The sequence below is a fragment of the Schistocerca americana genome, chromosome 2, assembly GCF_021461395.2.
Source record: "Schistocerca americana isolate TAMUIC-IGC-003095 chromosome 2, iqSchAmer2.1, whole genome shotgun sequence".
In the NCBI taxonomy this organism is placed as follows: domain Eukaryota; kingdom Metazoa; phylum Arthropoda; class Insecta; order Orthoptera; family Acrididae; genus Schistocerca; species Schistocerca americana.
Window position 1 is genome coordinate 335,822,100 of NC_060120.1, and position 27,168 is coordinate 335,849,267.

Genomic DNA, 27,168 nt, shown 5'->3' on the forward strand with positions numbered 1-27,168 from the left:
GGTATATTGTTTCCTGAGTGCGTTTCCGTATTACAGATTAACAGTTTTTGTTATTTTGCCTCATTTTTACAGATTTTAAGACTGTCTCGGGAACATTCTGAACCGCTTTTGGAATATTTAGAGTGGTTTCAATTAATTAAGAGTAGAATAAAATAGATGAAGTAATTAAAATTTTAGTGCATTTTCCAAGAGAAAATATAAACGAGGAAATCATGTGGTAACTTGACAGGCTATTAGTTAAAAAAAGGCATACATTATCGCCTATACACTTGTAACGCCGGAAATGCATATCCTCCTATTTCCATCTATTGTACTATTTTTTTTTCCTTGTTTTGTTACCTCAAGATATGACATTTCTGTGTCTTTATATATTGTAATTGTTTTACTATATATATATATATATATATATATATATATATATATATATATATATATATATATGCACTTATGTCGATGTATAATTGGTTTGTTTCGTAAATATTATTTGTATTTTTACGCTGGGTCTTGCCTAGGGAAAACTGCTATCGAACGATTACATCGATAGGTCGTGTGAAGAATCAAAGTGTGTAGGATCTTTGGTAGGGTTAACTCTGCCGCGTGGAGCGCGGGCAGAGCAAGTGAGAGTCTGGCGGGAGTAGCGAGTGGAGCAGGTGTTGTGTGACGCTCCCGCGAGTTGCCGCGCTTTCGGGGTTTGGCAGCATGTAATTGCGCTCGACTCGCGATGATAGTTTCTGACATGGTGTCGCGGACGGGAAGCATTAGCTGGCGCACATCAAGAGCCCGTTTTGCCTGGTGACCGTGTCGAGAAGAAGGCGCGCCAACATCCAGCTTCTGCAACAGCGACGGCCGACAATGAGTGACTGTCGCCACCTCCTCGATCGACGGCTTCAAACCTTCAATCAACCAACAAGGAAGACTAAAAGCACGTAAAGTTTCAGAACTGTATGGCAGGCCTCAGCTTTTCAAATTGTTCCATTTGCCTCGCAAAATTACAGCAACTTAGCATGAACCTTTGTTGCTCATTATCCCAATTGCATTGCCAAGCAGGGTCCCTTCCTTTTCCGAAATGAACCCGAGTGTCGTTGAAATTCAAACGCCAGCATTAAAATAATATAATTAGATTTCACTGCTTTAATTTCAAAGTTCAGTAGCTGGCCACAATATTTAGGTTACACGAGCACAAATTTAGAGTGCGAGTTTTGTTAGCATATTTTAGCTTACCTGTGATTGCAGCTCAGCTTGGTACGTACTAAATTTTACTATTGTTAATAGTTCAGAATCATTTAATTCAAGTTCAAAGTAAAATCTCTTGTTTCTAAATTGCGTAGAGTCAAGTTGCTTTTGAAATGATTGTTGAGGTAGTCCAAGACTAACCGTATTTTACTGGATTTCGATGTGCTTCAGAAAGAAAGCTCACTATTAACTTCAGTCACTAAATTAACTTTTGATTTTCCGGTTTTATTAATTCTTTTGCTAAATTAAGTCAGAGTGTAGCGAAATTTATTACTTCTGACAAACTTTCAGTTTTCACACTACACGTGTCAACCTTCAGTTGCCACGCTTATAGTGTTAATTATATGTGTAATAACCTTTCTTTTTCAGTTACTATAGTAATTGTCCTTAGGACTGGCGACCGTGATTTCCCCCAAATCTCAAATATCTAATTACCGCTAGTTAATTGTTAACGTAACGGCCGCACATTTACTTTCTTTATGAACTTTACCCCTTTTCAAAATTAATTTCCACCAGTTTCATTTGCATTTTTCCTTTCATTTAGATGTAACCCTTTCCTCCCTCTTTACCGACAGATTAACTTCGGTGACGATTGCTTTTTCCCAAACTTCCATTAGGTACACGCGGTTTAATTTTTCACTGTCATTAAGGTCGATAAGTGAGGGGGGAGGTTACACGTGGCGACCTGGTGACAGGACAATCTTCAAATTTGAGGTTGTTCTGGACACGAATTTTGCATTGTGCAAATCTCGTAACAAAGTACTGGTTACGAAATGGTCGATACGTCAGCGAGAATATTCGTGTGAGGAATCCTAATTAGAGTTGAGATTTTGCATTTATATTGAAAATTATTAAAATGAGTGAAGGCAACAATTACCAAAATTTGGTAGACTTAGATACGGAACAATCGGTCGAACAGTGGGAAACGCGCACAGCGGTACCCATTGTTCCGGGGCAGGCGGCTAGCATGAAAGATGCGACCGCCGAAACGCAACAAAGAGCAGAAATGGAATTCCAGACTTTAGAAAATGTTTCGGAATCGGAAGTGAAAATCAAATCTGAATCCCTTGATGACGAATATGGGGGGACAATTAAAGAGGAAGCCGCTGCGGAAGTAAAACCGGTAGTTTCCGGGAATTTAACTGATTTATTGAATGTTTTGATTAACGAAATCAAGAGTCAATCGGTCAAGCAAGAAGCTCAGGCTGCCAAGCAAGAAGCTCAGGCTGCCAAGCAAGTAGCTCAGTCTGAAAAATTTGAACGGATGCTAGACAATCAGAACAAAGCTATTAACGTTGTTATCAACAATGTTGGAGTTGTTAACACAAAAGTTGATAAAATCAAAGAAGATATTGTTGTAATTAATACCGAAATCGGTAATCTTAAACAGGAAATGATAGGCGTTCAGGCGGAAATTGCGAGCGTAAATACTCGTTTTAATTCTGAAATTAGCAGAATCGAGAAAAGTGTAGGAGAATCAGTTGCTCCGATCATCGAGAATAAGGTGACGGAACAAATTCAATTAGTGAGGAAAGAGGATCAACAGAAGGTGGAAACTTTAAAGGCTTTAGTATCCGAAGTAGATACCAAAGTGACGAAGCAGGCTAATACCTGCGAAGAGAAAAAGAGGGAAGTGGAAACGCTTGCGACAACCACTTGCCAAGTGATTGCGAGGGTGTCGGAATTAGAAAGGAAACTTGACGAAAAACAGAGCTATGTGCCAATCTATGCACATAGTTCGGAATTGTTGACGAAAGAGGAGCGGTTCGACCCCTTGAAAAAAGGCGGTATACACGCGACGGATTTCATTAAGAATTGTGAAAGAGTTTTACCCAGATCATGGACTAATGAGAGAAAAATTAATGCGGTTATTGATGTGTTGGCTGGTGATGCCAAGCGTTGGGGCCTAAACATCAACATTACGAACCTGACTTTTGACGAGTTTAAAAATTTGTTTCTGGCTGAATACTGGTCAGAGCAAAAACAGCAAAGTGTCTGGCGCGAATTTGTCGTATCGAGGCCTTTCGATGTGAATTCGCGTGGCTCGATGGAGGAGTTTTGTGAGGGCTGGATCCGCAAGTTGGAATATTTGCGTGATCGCCGCACGGAATCCGAAATAGTCTGGGAACTCTACAAAAAGCTTCCAGATGATACAAAACGCTACGTAGGAAGCAATTACAGGACAATAAATGATTTCCTGGAAAGAGTGGAGGAGGAGGACAATTGGCGCAATAATCGCGACAGTGGTAGAGGCCGTGGTAACAACAATGGGTATCACAACTACGATAACCATGGGAATAATGCATACCGCAACCATGGCAGCAATAACAATAATGGTTCGGACCGTAATAACAATCGGTACAATGCAAATAATAACAGGAATAACGGAAACCAGTATCATACTAGCGTGATACGGGCTTCACAGAGTAGTAATAACGCCAGAGGGTGTGATCAGCCGCCTCAGCAGCATCCGGGGAGCGTATCTGCTGGGACGAGACAGGGAAACCATTAGCCGCGCCGGTGAGGGGCCGACCGGGCGTGGAGAAATTTTGGCGGCCCAATAACAGAAGAAAACCGAGGTGTCGTCGTTATGGAAATTCCGTATGGAATAATCAACGGCGGGAGAGTGTGCCAGTATTAGGAGAAAGGAGTGCGCCCACAAGTAGTAGATCAGCTATAGACACGGCAGTAGAAAATACATTCACTGTCAGTGAGAACAATTTAAGTGGTGTTCCGGAAATCGACTATAAAGTGGCAGCTGTAATACCCACAGCGGAACTGGAGATTGAGTTTAAGAATGATTCGCAAGTGTTGAAAGAAGATCAGATGTCGGATAAAACGTCCGTCATCGAGCGAGGGGATGCAGAGAGGGATGAGGTCTGGTTAAGGCAGTTCGGTCGCTTATACGACGAACTAAGAGATTATAGGGGCCTGTACGGGAGAAGTGTTTATGGGGAGCGCGGGCAGGATTTGCCGCGTCTCGTCCCGCAGGAAGATAGTGATTGTGAAGTGATGGAAAGTTCTGGCCCTAACCGGCAGACTTTACTAGAAATAGTTTGTTAATGGGGAGCACGAGCAAGATGCGTCGTGTTTCGTCCCGCAAGAGTTGAATGTTGAAGTCGTAACGGAAAGCTCTGGCCCTAACCGGCAGACTTTACCGAAAGTTGTAGTGGTAGAAGTAGCCGACCCATCCGACGCGAACATCCAGTTTAAACATTGCGAGAGTATTAAGGAGAAAGATTACGAAAATTTTAGTGATAGCCGGAAACGATTGGTAGAAAAGCACGTAGATTACAGCGTGTATGAGGTTAGAGCTGACGTTATACGGTCAGACGGTAGCAGTGTGGGTTGCGCAGATCCAGAGGAAGTAATTTCAGATGCTACTGGGCACATTCTTCCAGGTAGATTGGCAGATGAGATCAATCTGGCCAAAGAGGAATCAACAAAGGTGACAATTAGTGAATTGATAGCAAAGCAACACTCACTAGTTGACAAGTTACAGGAAAAGGTTTCGGTATTGGAGGCGAAGCTACAGACTAAGCCTCAGGACAGACGTGTTGAAATTAAAACTGTATGTGAACAGAGGCTGAAAAAGCCGCCAGATAAACCGGATTTAGGATCAAAACCGGATGGTTTTTTCTGGAATGACCTGGATATAGACGAGGATTTACTGTGGGAAAATAAAGAAACAGTCGAGGACAAGTGTAGACAGATAGTAGTGTCTGTTAATATGCACGAACTACAACTAAACGTGTTGATTGACACCGGTGCAGAATGGAGTGCTGTATCTGGGAAAATATTTGAGTTACTGAAAGACAGACCTGGCATCGTAGTTATGCCAGTAACAGGAGTGAAAATTATCGGTGCTACTGGGAAGGCCAGTAAACCGGTCACAAAACAAATTTTTTGTCAACTTCGAGATATGTGGGGCACGATTTGAACAAGAGTTTGTCGTCGTGCCAGACTTAACTACGGAAGTAATTATCGGGTTAGATTGGCTATTAAAGTACCGTGCAGTGATTAACTGCGAAAGCAAAACTTTGACATGTACGTCCCAAGATAAAACAATAGTAGTTAGTTTTGACGAGGCAGGAGACGGTGTGCATAGGCAATACCAGCCTATACACATTGTTAACTGGCCGAATGGTATTGACGTAGGTATGAATTTGAACTACTGTAATGTGAGGAATCTCGGCATTGACAATAGTGTAGAAAGTGAATTGGAAAGTATTGTAGACGGTGCGTCAAACGTAACACACGAACAAAGACGAGGCCTGTATGAAGTAATAATGACGAATAAGAGTGTGTTTTCAGACAAACCGGGTCTTGTGGAAGGATATAAATGCAAGTTGCATGTAATTCCGCACGAACCATTCTTCGTGAGACCGTATGCTATACCGCTGTCCAAAAAGGAAGCAGTGCAACGGGAGATCGATAAGATGATCGAATGGGGAGTGATTGAAAGAAGTACAAGTCCATACAATAACGGTTTGGTCATTGTAGCAAAACGGGATGGTAGTGTGCGTATTGTGATTGACGCACGCACGTTGAATAGGGTCGTTCAACGTGAAACAGACAGACCAGAGAGTATGGAGGAGATTTTGCAACGTTTTCATGACGTTAAGTTCATGACTAGCCTCGATCTGACAGCTAGTTACTGGCAAATAGAACTCGAAGAAGAATCTAGGCCATACACCGCCTTCTTGTTTGCGGGCAGGTGTTATCAGTATAGAGTACTGCCGTTTGGACTTAATATATCTGTGTCCGTATTCATCAGGGCCCTAGATAAAGTGCTAAGACCGGCTTTGAGTTCAAGATTAACTGTATATGTTGACGACCTATTGTTGGCCAATGCCACTTGGAATGACCATTGTGACCTGTTAGATAAAGTTTTTAGAGCATTGCGCCGTGGCGGAATGACTCTAAAGCTAAAGAAATGCGAATTTGTGAAGCAGGAACTGAAATTTTTAGGGCATGTAATTACCACTGCTGGTATTACGAAAGACCCAGAGAAACTAGAGGCAATAAGGAATTGTCCTCCACCCAAGTCTAGGAAACAGTTAAAAAGTTTTCTAGGGCTCACAGGATTTTACCGTAAATTTGTAAAAGGACAAGTGTTTAATGATGAAAATTTGAATAACCTCTTACGCAAAAATGTTCCGTTTGTGTGGACTGACGGGTGTCAGGCCGCTTTCGAGAGATTAAAAGACGAGTTGTTAAGATCTAACATACTATTTCATCCTGATTTATCGCTACCCTTCCATCTGGGAACGGATTCGTCGAATTATGGGGTGGGAATAGAACTGTTCCAAGAAGTTGGTAAAGGAGAGGATAAGGAACACCGGACGATAGCGTTCGCGAGTCGAACTTTATCAAAAAGTGAGCGAAACTACACGATTTCTGAGAAAGAGTGTCTCGCTATCGTGTGGGGATTCAAGAAGTTCAAGGGTTACCTATGGGACCGTAAGGTGATTATTCATACGGACCATAAGGCGCTCACTTATCTGAAGGATTGTAAACTACTTCACGAAAGACTGACTAGGTGGTCGTTGTATTTACAGCAATTTAACTATGACATCTGTTACGTAAAAGGGGCCGACAATTGCGTAGCGGATGCGCTGTCGCGGTTGCCCGAGTCTAATCAAGGTCTATTGAAAGATGAGGCAGATGGAGTGGTCAAATTCTACTATTTTAAAGAAGTTGAGGGACGTAAATTAATAATGAACATCTGTAAGAATCTACGTCGTCATCAGAACGAGGATGGTTGTTTAAATATGGTGAAAACCCGATATGATGAAAAGAGTCCAGGAGGAGAGAAATTAAGGAAGTATTACAAGATATACGATCATATCTTGTACATACGTAAGGGTGAAGATAGTAATATTTGGCGGGTATGCTGGCCCACCAAATACGTCACGGAAATAATAGACTACTACCATTTGGCGTATGGTCACTGTGGACCAAAGAAATGTACGGAAAAGCTGAGTGAAGTAGTGCATTTTAACAACATGTTAAAACGAGTTACTGACAGAGTGAAAACTTGCGATTTATGTCAGAAGGTGAAGGTTACCAACTGTACGAGTCGTGGTCCTATGCAAAGTATAAGGCCTAACGACACCTTTGAGTTACTGTGCGTGGACTTGTACGGACCTTTGCCCAAGTCATCAGGAAACTTTGCCTACATTTTAGTAGTGCTAGAAGCTTTTTCCAAGTTCATCAAGCTATACCCGATTAGGAAAGCTACAGCCAAAGCGGTCTATAGCAAGCTTGTGAACGATTATTTTGTTCATATTGGTAAGCCCAAGGCGATTCTATCAGACAATGGGGCACAATTTACTTCTAAGTTGTGGAATGAAGGCATGGAAAGTAATGGGGTCGAGGTGATCCATATTTCGGCTTATTGTCCGGCTGGGAATCCCGCTGAGAGGTATATGCGCGAGCTAGGCCGACTGTGCCGTACCTATTGCCATCACAACCATAGGGCATGGGGCAAATATGTAGCAGTATTTGAGAGAATTATGAACACCTTGAGACATGAATCGACGGGATTTTCTCCAGAGGAAATCCTGTTGGATGACAGAAGTAAAAGTTTAGTGGAAGAGATAATCAAATTCCCTCCACGGATTGACATTAGTATTGGTGTGAAAAAAGACCGTTTGCGAGAAGTAATGAAGCTTAAAGCCGATGCTCGCATACGTCGTCATGACGCTAAAGCGCGTTTTGCTAAGTTTGCGATCGGAGACTTAGTACTTGTAAAAGCTCATGAGAAATCGAGCGAGATAGACAATGAAATCTCTAAATTTAAGTTTGTTTATAATGGACCATATAAAGTCATTGGTATACCTCACACAAATGCTTATTGCTTAGAGTATCCAAGCTCTGGAAAGCTATTAGGTATACGAAACATTGTAGACCTGAAATTGTACCAACCAAGGATTGATTAGTACCACAGATAGGGTAATTTGTGCAGTATGTAGATATAGAGTGTAAGATTTAAGGATGTGCCATGTGGCGATGCTTTTGCCTGACCCAGAGGTCATTAAAGAAGTTGTAATTAATAAGTAATTTATGTTGATTAAATGATTTAAGAGTTACTGAATATTAATCAATTTAAAAATCCAAGCTGCTAGTTTAAGTTTTCAGCTGAGTCACAGTAGATTAAGCAATGTAAATATGATTTTGTAACTAGCTGTGAGATCCCATGAATATGTGTTTTACTAGTCATTGCCGATGTACTTAGACGCTGTTTTAAGTTTCAGGCTTGTACATGTGTGATGATGGACAGTGTTGAGTTATCCACTGTGATAGTGTTTATGGACTCCTTGAGATTACTCGGGAGTGAGTTTTTCCGAAAGAATTCAGTGAAACGGACGTTCTGGAAATGCCGTTACACAGGCGAGTGAGATCAAGCGTGCCGCACAGGCGGGCGCAACAATACTGGCGAGACGGTGCCGCTGTCGGCTCTTGGGCCGCTGTCGGCATTCTTTGTACTTGCGAGTACGGAAGGCGGAATTGTTTTTCTTCCTGGACAGCTGAAAGAATTCTACTGTCAATATTTATGTTTTTTTCGATCTACTGAATATTATTTTCTTGTTTAGCATTAAGTGGACTCTCATGGCAAGCGTATTAATTACGAAAAGGTTATATAAAATGTGTATTCTATGTAATTAATAATTAATTTGCGTATTTTGATCTACCTGTTTTTATGACCATGTACTCTGATTAATTTTGTAAATAGTATTCCATTTCTTGATACTGTTAGGAATTTCGACGATTTTGGAATAGCTAAACCATTTTCTATATCTTCTATGAATTTTAATATGTTGTCAACCTGTTTTATTTTGTGCAAGATGACAGAGTGGAATAAGATTAGGAGTGTCTCCACTCAGTTATTATGGTCTAAAAATTGATTTATGGTTAATTAGGCGAATGCTAAATTTTGTTGATGTTTTGAGCATATGCATTTCCGCTGTTTCTTTTTTGGGACATTTTCTGAGTCTGTTTACGTTACACGAACATCCTCAGACAATGTGGGGCACGTGTAACGCCGGAAATGCATATCCTCCTATTTCCATCTATTGTACTATTTTTTTTTCCTTGTTTTGTTACCTCAAGATATGACACTTCTGTGTCTTTATATATTGTAATTGTTTTACTATGTGTATATATATATATTTATGCACTTATGTCGATGTATAATTGGTTTGTTTCGTAAATATTATTTGTATTTTTACGCTGGGTCTTGCCTAGGGAAAACTGCTATCGAACGATTACATCGATAGGTCGTGTGAAGAATCAAAGTGTGTAGGATCTTTGGTAGGGTTAACTCTGCCGCGTGGAGCGCGGGCAGAGCAAGTGAGAGTCTGGCGGGAGTAGCGAGTGGAGCAGGTGTTGTGTGACGCTCCCGCGAGTTGCCGCGCTTTCGGGGTTTGGCAGCATGTAATTGCGCTCGACTCGCGATGATAGTTTCTGACATGGTGTCGCGGACGGGAAGCATTAGCTGGCGCACATCAAGAGCCCGTTTCGCCTGGTGACCGTGTCGAGAAGAAGGCGCGCCAACATCCAGCTTCTGCAACAGCGACGGCCGACAATGAGTGACTGTCGCCACCTCCTCGATCGACGGCTTCAAACCTTCAATCAACCAACAAGGAAGACTAAAAGCACGTAAAGTTTCAGAACTGTATGGCAGACCTCAGCTTTTCAAATTGTTCCATTTGCCTCGCAAAATTACAGCAACTTAGCATGAACCTTTGTTGCTCATTATCCCAATTGCATTGCCAAGCAGGGTCCCTTCCTTTTCCGAAATGAACCCGAGTGTCGTTGAAATTCAAACGCCAGCATTAAAATAATATAATTAGATTTCACTGCTTTAATTTCAAAGTTCAGTAGCTGGCCACAATATTTAGGTTACACGAGCAGAAATTTAGAGTGCGAGTTTTGTTAGCATATTTTAGCTTACCTGTGATTGCAGCTCAGCTTGGTACGTACTAAATTTTACTATTGTTAATAGTTCAGAATCATTTAATTCAAGTTCAAAGTAAAATCTCTTGTTTCTAAATTGCGTAGAGTCAAGTTGCTTTTGAAATGATTGTTGAGGTAGTCCAAGACTAACCGTATTTTACTGGATTTCGATGTGCTTCAGAAAGAAAGCTCACTATTAACTTCAGTCACTAAATTAACTTTTGATTTTCCGGTTTTATTAATTCTTTTGCTAAATTAAGTCAGTGTGTAGCGAAATTTATTACTTCTGACAAACTTTCAGTTTTCACACTACACGTGTCAACCTTCAGTTGCCACGCTTATAGTGTTAATTACATGTGTAATAACCTTTCTTTTTCAGTTACTATAGTAATTGTCCTTAGGACTGGCGACCGTGATTTCCCCCAAATCTCAAATATCTAATTACCGCTAGTTAATTGTTAACGTAACGGCCGCACATTTACTTTCTTTATTAACTTTACCCCTTTTCAAAATTAATTTCCACCAGTTTCATTTGCATTTTTCCTTTCATTTAGATGTAACCCTTTCCTCCCTCTTTACCGACAGATTAACTTCGGTGACGATTGCTTTTTCCCAAATTTCCATTAGGTACACGCGGTTTAATTTTTCACTGTCATTAAGGTCGATAAGTGAGGGGGGAGGTTACACACTAAAGTAGCCCTAGTTTTCAAGTTTTATTGTGTCTCTGTGCTACCTCCCCGTCCCCCTCCAGGTTGACTCAGCTGCATAGAAATCTAATTGTGAGAATTTGAGTTGGAATAGTCCTAACAGCCTTCCGGGAAATTAAAAACAAGTATGCCAAAATTAAAAGTGCAATGGGAATTCCACTGTTAAACGCAGAGGAAAGGGCGAATGGATGGAAGTAGTACACTGAAGGCTTCCAACAGAGGAAGAAAATTTCGGATGATGTAACAGAAGAAATAAGAGTCGATGCCGAAGATATTGCGGATCCACCCTTAAGAGTCGCGTTATAGGACACTTGTGACTAAATAAGGCAGAAGTGATTGATAACATTCCTTTGAAATTTCTGAAATCGTTGGGGAAAGTGGCAACCAAGCGACTATGCAGGTTGGTGTGTAGAATCTGACACTGGCGCTGTACCATCAGACTTTCGGAAAAATATCACCCACGCAATTCTGAGCTGATGAGTGCGAGAACTATTGACAAACAGCTTAACAGCTCATGAATCCAAGATGCTGACAAGAATAATATGCAGTTGAATGAAAAAGGACCTACCAGGTGACGGTCAGTTTGCCTTTCTAAAGGTAAAGGCACTACAGAGGCAGTTGTGGAGTTGCGATTGATAATGAAAGCAATACTTACGAAAAATAAAGACATGTTCGTAGAATATATGGACGCAGAAAAAGCTTTCGACTATGTAAAATGCTGAAAGTTGTTTGACACTCTGAGAAAATCTGGAGTAAGCTATAGCGAAGGATAGGTTATTTACAAAATGTACGAGGACTAAGAGGGAGTAATACTACTGGAAGAGTCAGAACGAAATTCTCCGATTAAAAAGAGTGTAAGACGGGAATGTAGTCTTTGCTTCTACTGTCCAATGTACACATCGAAGAAGCAATGATGGAGACAAAAGAAAGCTTATGTGTGGAATTAAAATTCAAGGTGAAAAATTATCAATGATAAGATTGGCGGATGGCATAGCTGCCCTCAGTGAAAGTGAAGCAGAGTTACAGGACCTGTTGAATGCAGAATATGGATTGAGAGTAAATCAAAGAGAGACGAAAGAAACGGGAAGTAGCAGAAATTAGAACAGGGAGAATATTTGCATCAGCATTAGGGATCACGAAGAAGACGAAGTTAAGTAATTCTCTTACCTCGGTAGCAATTGTGTACTGATTGCTAGGTACAACCTTGTGATAACTCTGTACGTATTAGGCAATCTTTAATTGAACCACTAAAACTCATTAGTGAAGTTGAAATACCATGCAGTTTACAGTAGAGACTTTCGGACTGAAGTTAAAATTTTCAACTAGAACGACTGTATACACCTTTAAAAAAAGACATATAAGAATTTAGTATTTGCAGGCTATGCTATGCAGGTAGCCATTGATAAACGCATTGCCTGGACTCCATCAGTTAAATATTTGCGAAAATATATAAATTTTAATAGAACTCACTTCTTTTGGTATCAGTCCAACTGAGGAAAGTGTAACCATACATACTGAATCATATTCCCCCTTAATACATGATAATATACACACGCCAGACGTAGCTATAAAACTGAGATCACATTTACCTTTGGCTGTTTGTCTAGTTATTTTTAAAAGCTTATGAATAATAGAGTATGTATAAGTGAAGTTTTTAACCTATACAAACATTGAAATGTAGATAGCAACATGTCTGCATGGATAAAACAACCTCTGCACGAAGACCTTTACGGTTACCAGCTGGTTATGCAATACTAGAGAAAAAAAGACTAAAGGAAATGGCTCATTCCTACCCAACAACATATATTCCGTTTTTATAGGTTCTTTAGACTGCTGTAAAACAAATTTACTAATGATGCTACTAACCAGTTCAGGACGAGTTCAGTTTAAAAAAGTATACATATTCTCCAAAACGCGATTCCAACCTAAATATCAACTATTACAGGAGATATTAAGGTCCGCTAACTGTAAATATTCGATGTTTTGATTTATGTTGATATCCTAGGGCACAGTCGGAGGTTTGGCGAAGTTATGTCAACTCTCGAAAGCACTGTTCCATGCTCTGCTTAGCTTGAAACGCACAAATCTCAAATCTGCAAGGCACGGACGTCAAAGAAGATTCGAGTGTATCTAGTGACAGAGACAGAGTATCGATAACCTGTAGATTAGATGATCAGTCAGATTTCGGAAAATGAACGTGGATGGGCTTCCTGCATTCAAAATACCGCGTGATCAAAAAGTCAGTATAAATTTGAAAACTTAATAAACCAGGGAATCATGTATATAGAGAATTAAAAATTGACACACATGCTTGGAATGACATGGGGTTTTATTAGAACCACCCCATATTGCTAGATACGTGAAAGATCTCTTGTGCGCTTTGTTTGGTGATGATCGTGTGCTCAGCCGCCACCTACGCCATGCTTGGCCTCCCAGGTCCCCAGACCTCAGTCCGTGCGATTATTGGCTTTGGGGTTACCTGAAGTCGCAAGTGTATCGTGATCGACCGACATCTCTAGGGATGCTGAAAGACGACATCCGACGCCAGTGCCTCACCATAACTCCGGACATGCTTTATAGTGCTGTTCACAACGTTATTCCTCGACTACAGCTATTGTTGAGGAATGATGGTGGCACATTGAGCATTTCCTGTAAAGAACATCATCTTTGCTTTGTCTTACTTTGTTACGCTAATTATTGCTATTCTGATCAGATGAAGCGCCATCTGTCGGACATTTTTTAAACTTTCGTATTTTTTTCGGTTCTAATAACAGCCCATGTCATTCCAAGCATGTGTGTAAATTTGTACCTCTCTATCTACATTATTCCGTGATTTATTCAGTTTTCAAATTTATACTGACTTTTTGATCACCCTGTAGAACGCGCGAGTCGGTTTTCGCCTATGGGCCCTATTACAAACACGCGTGCCGTCTGAAGGTTCGTGAAACTTGGGCATCCCTCGACTCCATCGCCCACTGAGCTTTAACAGGGATAACCAGATTGTTTGGCTTAGATTGATCTCGAAACGTCCGAAATTTAACGGTGACGATTCCGTTTGCAGTGGGAGCAGGCGGCTCTCCTTTTTTCGAACAGTCTTTGACAGGGTGTCCTCGCTTGAGACAAAGCGGATTTCTCGATCTTAGTATCTTGAGACGCTTTGGGATACCGTGCACTGCTTTGAAATCTAGTTACCAATTATCGCTATGCTCGCAAAAAAACGCAGGAAGGCTTCTCAATGCGAATGGTCGTGTGGTTCGAATAGCCTTGCTTGGAGCTAACGTTGAGAGTGGCTGGAGCAAGAATTAATATGCCCAGAGGACCAGATATGCCCATGAGTGGAGTGTCCTTTAGGGGGAGGGGGGGGGGATGTACGTAAAATTGGTCATAAACGTTGAATTTTTTTGCCACAAGGTAGTTGTGTAGCACGATAGCATATTGTCTCCAATTTCCAGAATTCAATTCGTGCCGCAAGCAATGTAAAAGCTACCTTGTTTCAAACAATGCGCAGTGCCATGTTCTCTTGTGTACACGATTCTGTCCTCTTTTGCGATATTCTACAATTTCCTGCCATCAGAGAAGACATCTGTAGAGTATAAAAGGCTGTGGTTTTTTTTTATTGAGTCATCACTCGTTTGACTAGTTTGATGCGGCTCTTCATGAATTCCTCTCCTGTGCCAGCCTTTTCATCTCAGAGAAGAATTTGCAACATATGTCCTCAATTATTTGCTGGATGTTTCCCAATCCCAGTCTTCGTCTACACTTTTTATCCTATACAGCTCCCTCTAGTACCATGGAAGCTGTTCTCTGATGCCTTAACGGATGTCTGACCACATTCTCCCTTTTTCTTGGCAGTGTTTCCATGTATTTCTCTCTTCGCCGATTCTGCGGAGAACCTCCTCATTCCTTACCTTATCAGACCACCTAACTTTCAATATTATTCTGTAGTACCACATCTCAAATGCTTCTTTTCCCTCCTTTTCCAGTTTCTCCACTGTCCGTGCCTCACTGACATACAGTGCTGTGCTCCAGACGCACATTCTCAGAAATTTCTTTTTTCAAATGTGGGTGAAATCTTATGGGACTTAACTGCTAAGGTCATCAGTCCCTAAGCCTACACACTATGTAACCTAAATTATCCTAAGGACAAACACACACAACCATGCCCGAGGGAGGACTCGAACCTCCGCCGGGACAAGCCGCACAGTCCATGACTGCAGCGCCTTGGATCGCTCGGCTAATCCCGCGCGGCTCTTTTTTTTTCAAATTAAGGCCTGTGTTGGATACTAGTAGACTTCTCTTGGCCAGGAGTGCCCTTTTTGTCTGCTTGCTTTTTATGTCCTCCTTGCTCCGTCATGGGTTATTTTGCTGGCTAGGCATCAGAACTCCTTAACATGATCTACTTCGTGATCACCAATTATGATAAATTTCTCGATGTTGTCATTTCTGCTACTTCTCATTACGTTCGTCTTTCTTCGGTTTACTCTCATTCCATATTCTGTGCTAATTAGACTTCATTCCATTCAATAGATCCTGTAATTCTTCTTCACTTCCACTGAGAATAATAATATCATCAGCGAATCTTAATACTGATATCCCTTCTTCTTGACTTTTAATCCCACTCTTGAACCTTTCTTTTATTTCCGTCATTGCTTCTTCGACGCACAGATTGAACAGCAGGGGCGAAAGACTACATCTCTGCCTTACACTCCTTCTAATCCATACAATTAATTCTTGGTCTTACACTCTTATTGTTCCTTCTTAGTTGTTGTACATATTGTGTATTATCCATCTTTTCCTATAGCTTACCTCCATTTCACTCAGGATTTCTAACGTACTGCACCATTTTACATTCCTGAACGCTTTCTTTAGGTCAAAAATCCTATGAACGTGTCTTAATTTTTCTTCGTTCTTGCTTTCATTATCAAATGCAACATCACAAATGCCTTTCTGGGGCCTTTACTTTTCCTAAAGCTAAACTGATCGCCATATAAATGTATAAAAGTCCTCAGGTTTACTTACGATGAGATTAATGGTGATTTATTAAAGAAATGCACATATGGTGGAACACAATACGCGAACGGAACCCTTGAAAGGTCTCTGTTGGATTCCTTTCATGTTAATTTCTTAAATCTGTTGTCATTTACGGCATAAATTCCTCTTCTAAATTTACTGTGGCGTTTCTGACTATCTGGGAGGAGACTGAGTAGTGGAACGTGTTACTTTTACACATAAACAAGAACGATCTGTCACACTACTACACTTTAAAACACAGTGTATATGTAATTCATGTCACACAGTCTCATATGGAACCTACATCCGCTTTGTCATCCCCCTTCCCTTCTGTGTGAGGATGAATGAGCAAATGTATTTCTAGTTGCATGCTGGTTGGTAGCAGACAACCCTGTCTGCTAGAGAACAGTAGGACCAACGTCGGAACAGGTAGCTACGCTTTCTAAAAGCAAAGAGGTTTCTATCCTTAGTATGTCCTGTCCGTCCCTTGTCATGTTGGTATAGGAAGCTGCCTTTCTGGTCACTTCCGTTTGTATTTGTGAGGCACCCCTCAGGAAGGGACCAGGGCAGTCTGTCCGTGGCGAGCGTCTGAAGTGGTAAGATCTCCGGCTAAGCGCGCGTCTGCTAAGTCCGTAGGACAATGGATTTCTTAAGTTCAGCCTAACTGAAAATTTAATCACCTTTATTTCAGGTTTAGCTCTAAAATATCTAATGTTATCTTAAATTGCAACGCAGTGTGATTCGAGTGTACAGTTCAGAATATATTCCGGTAGTTGCTTTGTCACTAATTGGTGAGTAAAGTGGAACCACGTGTTGATCAGTAACTCTAAAATGCGAATGCTCGTGTGATTATAGCGTCTCGTCTTGACAATATTTTCTTTTTTAATTTAGCAACTTTTCTTTATGTTCAACCCACGTGGGGTGTACTTTATGAGACCAGTACCACGTGCTTATACAACTGTTTGACCCATCAGGTTAATAATAAGAGGATAGTAACCAGTTCGAGGTTTTTCTTTAGTAAATTGCGTTTCGATGTAATTTATTTTAATTATCAAAATTATTGTGGAGTTACACTCTTTGTGTAAACCAAGTTGACCACGTGAAGTATGTGGTGAAAGCATCAAAGTAGCCCTCAGCTATTCTTTTCGGGAAGATTTCACAGAGAGTTAGTATGAATTTAGTATACCAGTGTGTGGTAATTACATGACGGACAGGATTGCGCTACGAACGTAACTTCTTTGGGTGAAAATTGAATCGGTTGGTTGTGGTTAATTTCCTCTTGCATATGTTTCAACGTTCTTTGTGTGTTATTTTATGAATGCAGTGTTGTATGTAGTCTCCCAATCTTGGCTCCCTATTTGATGTGTTCCGTAAGATTACAAACTCACATTTTCACAGTCCTAAATAAGGCACCAGCTTAGTTATGACTAAAGTTAAATATGCTGAAATTTCAATGATCAATGTTAAAATAAATTTCCAAATGTAAACTGATTTATTTATTTTCATTTAAATTCTCTTTCTCATATATATATATATAATCACCGGTTGTCGCATGACGATTAAAAGATTATAATTAATGTTAGTCTGGTTGGGAATTTGGTAAGCTAGACTGGATACCTGGTGAAACAGTTGCTCAGTAATGCAAGGTTAACTTCCCCAGACAGCTCACAGCTTTAACCCGCTTGTATTGTCTATCAGTACCGCTTTCATAGCAAATTAAAGCAACAACGTTACACCCTTAATACTCTCATTTAGAAGAAACTCCTAAAAGACAGCATTTTATTCATCCACTGTTCCTAAAATTTCCTCATATAACGATTGTTTGGAATTCAATGATGGTGACAATGAAAGAATTAGGACCCTTATAAGATTGGGATTTGATGGAGGTAGATTCACTAAAAGCCTATTGAAGAAGGCTGATGAGGTGCATATCGCTAGTTCTGAGATGTCAGTGAAGTATATTGCCAAAAGGGCACGCCAGAAGGATCAGTCTAGAAGAAAAGAGCTACACGAAGACCAAAAAGAATAAATGTATAGCTGTGGCCAACATCAAGGTTCTTGTTTGTAGCATAAAAGTTAACAAAATCATTTTCCTCCATTTTTTGCAACTTCCATTTTTCAGTGTATAAGGAACATTTTCTGTTGAACCATAGCAGATAATAAGGTGAAATTTGCTACAGACTTTGTAAATGCTATAACACAACTTACTATGGCGCAAAATTTTTCAATATGCGTTAGTGTCGACTGTATTTAAATTTTCGTGAAATAAAAATTGCTATGTGTCATAGATACACATTTAAAAAATTGTTACTAGTTTTCTAAGAATATTAAAAAACTGGTTCACAGATTTGTTTGTGTAATTAGTAAGAATAACCTACCACATTTTGAAAGTGGCAAGAACAGTAACTTTTGAGAAAATGTTCCTCATGTAACACTGTGTTCTGAAAGTATCTGGCAACGTCCTCATCAAATTAGTTGACAAAAAATGTTGAAAAAGCCAGATTATAGCCAATAAGATAATGAGAACACGTACTAAATTTGCTCAATCATGTCTCAAACGATAAAAGTTACATTAGCTTATATGTGCCCGTTATTTTCTCGTTCGTTCCCTTTCAAGTGTCTTAAGCACGGTGAGTGCACCATCGACATCTTCCCATAAAAATTCCATTCAACGTAGTAAGTCTCCTTCGCACTTGAATTATCCAACACCGACAAAACGCCGGGGAAGCGTGCAAAGTTACATCATTACCAAAGGGTTTCAGAGCTTCGATGTGTTTATTGCATCCTATGAATGTCGTGTTAAGAGTTTAAGGACATTCATCTAGAACGGGTTGTTCTTCTAAATAGTCTAAGTGGACCTGCACTATGCTCTTACGGTATTCATATCTTACCTGAAGAAATCGTTTGCTGTCTTCCTAGGTAGAAGCAATCACTGCTATGCCATCAACCAGTTGTTCGGGCTCACCAGTGAGATATCCTCCGAGGAATTCGTGTTTATTAATAGTAGACACGGAAGCATTCCCATCGCTAAAGCTTTCAAGCTGTTCCCAAAATCTGTGCCAAGTCTGTGTCTCCAGAGAACCGTTAGAGCCTAATAGATGACATCTTAATCGACGCAGGGATTTGAATCACAGACGAGACTGGATTAGTCGCACACGGTGTCACGATGAAAGAAGACAATTTTTTCTCAGTACTCTCTTGGGCCTTGAAAAATACGACTTTCACAAAGAACAAAGTCCGTGTTATACTCTTCGTATGATGAATGACCGTGTAAGCCTATAAGGTGTCGTCAAGCTGTGAGAGAAGTGGCAACTCTTGTTCCAGGCGTTTTTCTAGCGGTGTGTTATCTTACAACTCTGCCGTCGCAGACGTACACATTTTTCACAACGCTGACGCCATGATTCCATGGCAGCGGCGAAGGCTTCTTTAGGAGTCTGTTTTGACCACTGGAAAATCGCTGAGGCAATAGCAGCACGGCTGGTGAATGTGTGGCCACGGAGAGTGTCTTTCATTGTTGGAAAAAGCCAAAAGTCACGAGGAGCCAGGTCAGGTGAGTAGGGAGCATGAGGAATCACTTCAAAGTTATCACGAAGTAACTGTTGCGTAACGTTAGCTCAATGTGCGGGTGTGTTGTCTTGGTGAAACAGCACACGCACAGCCCTTCCCGGACATTTTTGTTGCAGTGCAGGAAGGAATTTGTTCTTCAAAACATTTTCGTAGGATGCACCTGTTACCGTAGTGCCCTTTGGAATGCGATGGGTAAGGATTACACCCTCGCTGTCCCAGAACATGGACACCATTTTTTCAGCACTGGCGGTTACCCGAAATTTGTTTGGTGGCTGTGAATCTGTGTGCTTCCATTGAGCTGACTGGCGCTTTGTTTATGGATTGAAAAATGGCATCCACGTCTCATCCATTGTCACAACCGGCGAAAAGAAAGTCCCATTCATGCTGTCAATGCGCGTCAACATTGCTTGGCAACATGCCACACGGGCAGCCATGTGGTCGTCCGTCAGCATTTGTGGCACCCACCTGGATGACACTTTTCGCATTTTCAGGTCGTCATGCAGGATTGTGTGCACAGAACCCACAGAAATGCCAACTCTGGAGGCAATCCGTTAAACAGTCATTCGGCGATCCCCAAAAACAATTCTCTCCACTTTCTCGATCATGTCGTCAGACCGACTTGTGCGAGCCCGAGGTTGTTTTGGTTTGTTGTCACACGATGTTCTGCCTTCATTAAACTGTCGCACCCACGAACGCACTTTCGACACATCCATAACTCCATCATCACATGTCTCCCTCAACTGTCAATGAATTTCAATTAGTTTCACACCATGCAAATTCAGAAAACGAATGATTGCACGCTGTTCAAGTAAGGAAAACGTCGCCATTTTAAGTATTTAAAACAGTTCTCATTCTCGCCGCTGGCGGTAAAATTCCATCTGCCATATGGTGCTGCCATCCCTGGGACGTATTGACAATGAACGCGGCCTCATTTTAAAACAATGCGCATGTTTCTATCTCTTTCCAGTCCAGAGAAAAAAAATCGGCGGCCTTAGAACTTGAATGCACCTCGTATAACAGTACAAATGATAAATTTTCTCGGCGATCCAGTACCGTTCTCTCCCCTCCAGCATCTTCCCAACAGTATGGAAGAAGGGACTGATAAAACAATTACCCAATCAAACTTCCGTCTGCAGTCGCATTTGTATTCTACCAGACCAAGGCTTTAGAATACATAGTCCACAAACAGATTACTAGTTACTTAACATCAACTAACCTTTTAGATGAATACCTATCTGGTTTCTGGTAAAATATCAGTACGACGACCGCTCTTATAAAATTGGCTAATGAACCGAGACAAGTTATGGGCAAACAAGAGATTATCATGTGATTTTTGGATTTTAGCAAAGGTTTCGACACTGTTGACTTTAATATTCTACTTGCTAAACTCACTAGTAAAAATTTTCTTCAAGTGTTGTTTGGTGGCTTCACGCATATCTTACATCCCGCCAACAGTGTGTAATGATTAGAACTGTAAGGTCACAATGGAAGGATGTACTATCAGGTGTTCCACAAGGATCAGTATTAGGTCCATTTTCATCATTAAATGTTAATTATGTATCCACTATTAACTCCCATTGAAAATATAATTTATATGATGACGAAGTTCACGTATTCCTAAGTTTAAGTCCAACATACCTGCGTACAGCCATCCAGAACGTAAATGCTGACTTATTTGCTTCATCAGAGTGCGCGCAGAACATAGGTTTCAAACTTGACCCATCAAAACGCAAGCAATGTCAGTGGTCCAAGAAAGACTCGTTACCACTCAGTTCGGAGAACCTCTTCCACCCTTAGTCCTACATGGCACAGAAATAACATTTTTCTCTTCTGCAGATAACTTGGGGATGATTCTAGACCATCACTTAGACTGGACTGCGGCGGTCTGTAACAAGGTGTCAACGTCACTTCATTCTGTAGAGAAATATAAAAAAGTATTTCCTTTTGTGCTTAAAATGAAGCCAGTAGACTCATTAATTCTCCCCGTACTTGACTTTGATTATGCTATTCTTCAAGGGCTTACTATATGCCTCCTCTATCGTTGTCTCAAACATTGCACTCCCTCTTATTTATCTTCTGCTCTTACTCTACTATTTGAATAGCACAGCGGAAATACTCGTTCCCAAGAAAGTAAAATCCTCCCTGTACCATCACATAACACTGCCATGTCCTCTAAACAATTTTCTGTATCGGGTCTCCGACTTTGAGACAATATTCTACAGAAATCAGAGAAATAAAATTTCTTCCAAACTTCAATAGACAGTTAATGGCCCACCTTCTATCACAATAGCCGTCTGTCCCATTTACTTGTCTGCAGCTCTCTCTCGTCAGTCCCCCCCCTCACGAACAACTTTTTCTTCCCTCAAGTCGGCGGAATTCTTATTTGTCTTCTTTCCCAACAGGAACCGACAGTGTCATTTCAAGCTTCTTTCTTTACTACTTTCGAGTCTATAACATTAAACGTGTATTCAAATGTACTAAACTACTGTGTATCGTTCTTAATGCCATTTACTATTATCATTACTATTAGTTACTATTAGTTAGTAGTATTTCCGTGAATGTTTTTGTTACATCTTTGCTATGTGTTGTTTCTTGTCAGATGCAAGAGAAGGCCTTAAGGCCGTAATCTAGTCAAGCTAAATAAGCAATAAATAAATAAATAAACACTTACCTGTCAGTTAATGTTGTTAAAAGCTTTTGCATTGCGCCAGGTCGCCTTCAGAACAACCGAGCGAGTCATTTGAAAGCCACTTGTAGGACGAGCTACCGATGCCGGTGTTTTGCTAGACAACAGACAGGCTGACACAGCAACTGCTGTACCGATGTGAGTGATTAAAATTCTGAATCTACAGCCGGCACTTGGGTTGGGTCACGTAACGTCCCTCACTCGCTTCTTTGGAGGCGCTATATTCGATTTCATTGTATTGTGTTGTTTCTGTATTATGACTTACATGTTATGACAGTACGTCGTTTCAAGGCAATGACTCTTTGAAGATTTATCACAATCACTCTTGGTACGATTTGTTACAATTAAATGTCAATTAACGATACAGTGGCGAACAAAAGCCCTTAGCAGATCCTAAGGTAATCAGTACTAATCATTAGACTTTAATGTGATCAATATGGTCTTGTGGTTAGAGGCTTGTGGTTGTGGAGCCATAGGAAGTAGGTTCGCTTAGTGCTGTATGCAGATATGTTTTTACCCCACCTTTGCATTTGTTCAGATGTTGGTTCTTTCTGAGTCATGTGATCGAAATATGTTCTGTAATGTTCGATGGTAATTACATATAAGAGCGTGCCCTTTCAAGAACGAGTTTCTTAGATTTTGTGGCTTCAGTCTGATCAAAAAACGAAAGATGAAACACATGCCAGTGAAACGACCAGCAGTGATATTTGTATTCTCGATTGCCACAAATATTTGGCCGTTTTTCCCGAGTATGTCTCAATTTCCTAGAGTGTGATTTGGCAGGAACCTAAGAGCATAGATTAAATTGCTACGAGTCATATGAGCAGATGTGACATTTATATTATTGCTGTCACAGTACGTTATTTTGCTGCTACCAAATCGTTAAAGACGATTTCGTAAATTCGGCCGTCAGGACGAAGACCGCACCACACAGCGAGCGAGGGACTTCACCCGACGCGAACGCCAGCTAAATGTCGAAAGTCGGTTGTAGCTTCAGAATTTTAGACACTAGAGTAGCGACAGGTGGCAGGCATGCAAACGTATGTGAGAAGTACGCGCTGACCATAAGAGTACAGATGCCGCTGCCTCCAAACAAATAACAACACGCTGCAGTCACATATCATCGACATCAACGTGCAATAGCCGCTTACAGACTGTAGTTTAGGGAATATAAAGCGTGTCTGAGGGAGACGGGAAACAGAGCGGTTGTTGTCGTCATGCCCAAACGGAGCTACTTATCAGACGTCCAAAAGAGGGTGATCGTGATCATTGGCTATTTGACCAAAGGTGGCAGCTAAGATTTTAAACTGTTTACGTGCCGTGTTTCAAGGTCACCGTGTATGGCAAAATAAAGCTTTCCAAAACCGGCGTCGAGGCAGCTGTGATGCAGGACGAGCAATCAGGTTGTTGCGCTTGCAAAACCGAGCAGCCTGCCAGAGGCGGTGTCGGAAAATGTGTTCAAAGTAAAACACGGGACACTTTGGATGGTAGCACGTGCGATCCTTGCTACCGTCAAAATTGCCATTTTTGTATCTCTCTCTTGTTCGATTTGAGGAAACCAAAGGAAGTAAATGTTTGGCAACAGCATCTCTGGCAGACAGAATTTGCGTACTTAACTATCTGATTGTCTAAATTCTATGCTAATTCAATCAAAAACGTAGCAACATATCTAATTTTTTCTCAACAGTTATTTCTCGGAACAGTCTACCCGCCAACACGCTCATGAGCTTATCAGACTGTTTCTGAGCACCCTGTAAAATTACTGGATTATCATGAAAAATCATTGCTGTATATCATTTGAAACAAGAACGATAATAACAACAGGTTGTGGGTCTATGAAAAAGACAACATGCGGTAAATGACAAGAACAGTACTGTGTGGTAGTGTCGGCAGAGGGCGTTGAATGGTATGCGCAGTATGTAAAAATATAGAGCGCACTATCGTTCCACCCATCGACCGCTGGAGAATAAGTAAATAACTGACACTGACGGACCTTGGGTTAAGGTATAACAGAAACAGCGCGTAGCACTGCTAGGTTCCAGGAATTTTAGGTATATTTGCTATGGGGATACAAGTAACTAGGTATCCATTAATGGGATTAAGTAAGTATAGATAACGTTGTGATGCCAATTACTCTCTGGCTACTCACCGTCTTCAGGAGTACAGACATCGACGAAGACGAAAACATTACGAGGTAACTGAACAACGGCAGTCCAGTAACAAGGGAAACTCCACAACCCATCCCCTTCAGATTTGGTGGCGAGATGGCCCAGTGTATAGCCCGTCAAAATCTGAACCCAGATCAAGCATGAAAACAGGAAGATGTGCTGAACTGTGAAAAAAGAAGCAAAAAGCAAAATAGAAACAGTGAAGAGTCTCAGGTGAAATTGTGCTACGTCGAGCGATCTTCAATAGCCTCGGCTTCGTGGTTGTCTGGTCACGGTGTTGGATTGCGAAAGGAAGGGGGCGAGGGGAGAGGTGCTCAGGTCTCCCTCTTGCTCCAGTTTTTCCCACAAAGTTATGAACTGTCCATCTGGTCATTGACGTGTCTGTTAACGGTATTCAAATTAGCGTCTGCGTCGTGGTGTAGCGTCCGTTTGCAACAGCGCATTGTAAAGAAGGGATCTCCAGAAGTACCCCATGTTATGACTCTTGCGTTCGGTTTAGGAAGTTTTGACTCTTGAATTCCTTTGTTGTAACATAGTTCACACATGTTTATTTGTTGTTTTCATTTCTGTGAGAGGTCTATGCAGCATCTCTCCTGCTCTCACTGTTCATCGCATTTCCTTGCGACTGTAATATTGTCGCAGCAGAAGCCGAGTATTACCGTGGTGTAGTAGTTATGACAATAAACTGTTAAATGGCGGGTTGTGAGCTCAAAACTCACCAGGAGTGTGTTTTTTAATTTCTATATTCGGTACATTCTAGAAGTATCCACCAATGTCAAGAATCATTGTACTGGAATGTTCTTAGCTGTATACAGGGTGGTCCACTGATCGTGACCGGGCCAAATATCTCACGAAATAAACGTCAAACGAAAAAACTACAAAGAACGAGACTTGTCTAGCTTGAAGGGGAAACCACATGGCGCTATGGTTGGTCCGCTAGATGGCGCTGCCATAGGTCAAACGGATATCAACTACGTTTTTTAAATAGGAACCCACATTTTTAATTATATATTCATGTAGTACGTAAGGAAATTTGAATGTTTTAGTTGGACCACTTTTTTCGCTTTGTGATAGATGGCGCTGTAATAGTCACAAACATGTGGCTCACAATTTTAGACGAACAGTTGGTAACAGGTAGGTTTTATAAATTAAAATACAGAACTTTGGTACGTTTGAACATTTTATTTCGGTTGTTCCAATGTGATACATGTACCTTTGTGAACTTATCATTTCTGAGAATGCGTGCTGTTACAGCTGTGAATACCACATTAATGCAATAAATGCTCAAAATGATGTCCGTCAAACTCAACGCATTTGGCAATACGTGTGACGACATTCCTCTCAACAGCGAGTAGTTCGCCTTCCGTAATGTTCGCACATGCATTGACAATGCGCTGACGCATGTTGTCAGGCGTTGTCTGTGGATCACGATAGCAAACATCCTCCAACAGAAAGAAATCCGGGGACGTCAGATCCGGTGAACGTGCTTCGACGACCAATCCACATGTCATGAAATATGCTGTTCAATACCGCTTCAGCCACAGGCGAGCTATGTGCCGGACATCCATCATGTTGGAAGTACATAGCCATTCTGTGATGCAGTGAAACATCTTGTAGTAACATCGGTAGAACATTTCGTAGGAAATCAACATACATTGGACCATTTAGATTGCCATCAATAAAATAAGGTCCAATTAGCCTTCCTCCTATAATACCGCACCATTCATTAACCCTCCAAGGTCGCTGATGTTCCAGTTGTCGCAGCCATCGTGGATTTTCCGTTGTCCAGTAGTGCATATTATGCCGGTTTACGTTACCGCTGTTGGTGAATGAATGACGCTTCGTCGCTAAATAGAACGCGTGCAAAAAAATCTGTCATCTTCCCGTAATTTGTCTTGTACCTAGTGGCAGAACCTGTGCACGACGTTCAAAGTCGTCGCCATGCAATTCCTGGTGCATAGAAATATGATACGTGTGCAATCGATGTTGATGTAGCATTCTCAACACCGACGTTTTTGAGATTCCCGATTGTCGCGCAATTTGTATGCTGCTGATGTGCGGATTAGCAGCGACAACAGCTAAAACACCTACTTGGGGATCATCATTTGCAGCTGGTCGTGGCTGACGTTTCACATGTGGCTGAACACTTCCTGTTTCCTTACATAACGTAACTATCTTGCGAACGGTCCGGACACTTGGATGATGTCGTCCAGGATACCGAGCAGCGTACATAGCAGACGTTCGTTGGACATTTTGATCACAATAGCCATGCATCAACACGATATCGACCTTTTCCGCAATTGGTAAACGGTCCATTTTAACACGGGTAATGTATTACGAAGCAAATACCTTCCGCACTGGCGGAATGTTACGTGATACCACGTACTTATACGGTTGACTATTACAGCACCACCTATGACAAAGCGAAAAAAGTGGTCCAACTAAAACATTCATATTTATTTACGTGCTACACGAATATGTAATAAAAATGGGAGTTCTTATAAAAAAATAAATAAAACGCAGTTGACATCCGTTGGATCTATGGCAGCGCCATCTAGCGGGCCAACCATACTGCCATCTGGTTTCTCCCTTCAAGCTGGACGAGTTTCATTCTTTGTAGTTTCTTCGTTTGATGCTTATTTCGTGAGATATTTGGCCCGGTCACTATCAGTGGATCACCGTGTATATACTATGTGTGTTTTGGCCAGAGGCAGTTTCCTCCGCGCTCTTGTATGTGCAAGTGCTGAATAAACTTTTGTTAACTGACGTTGGTGTTAGTAATTTGGCCGGCCGAAGTGGCCGTGCGGTTCTAGGCGCTGCAGTCTGGAACCGCGAG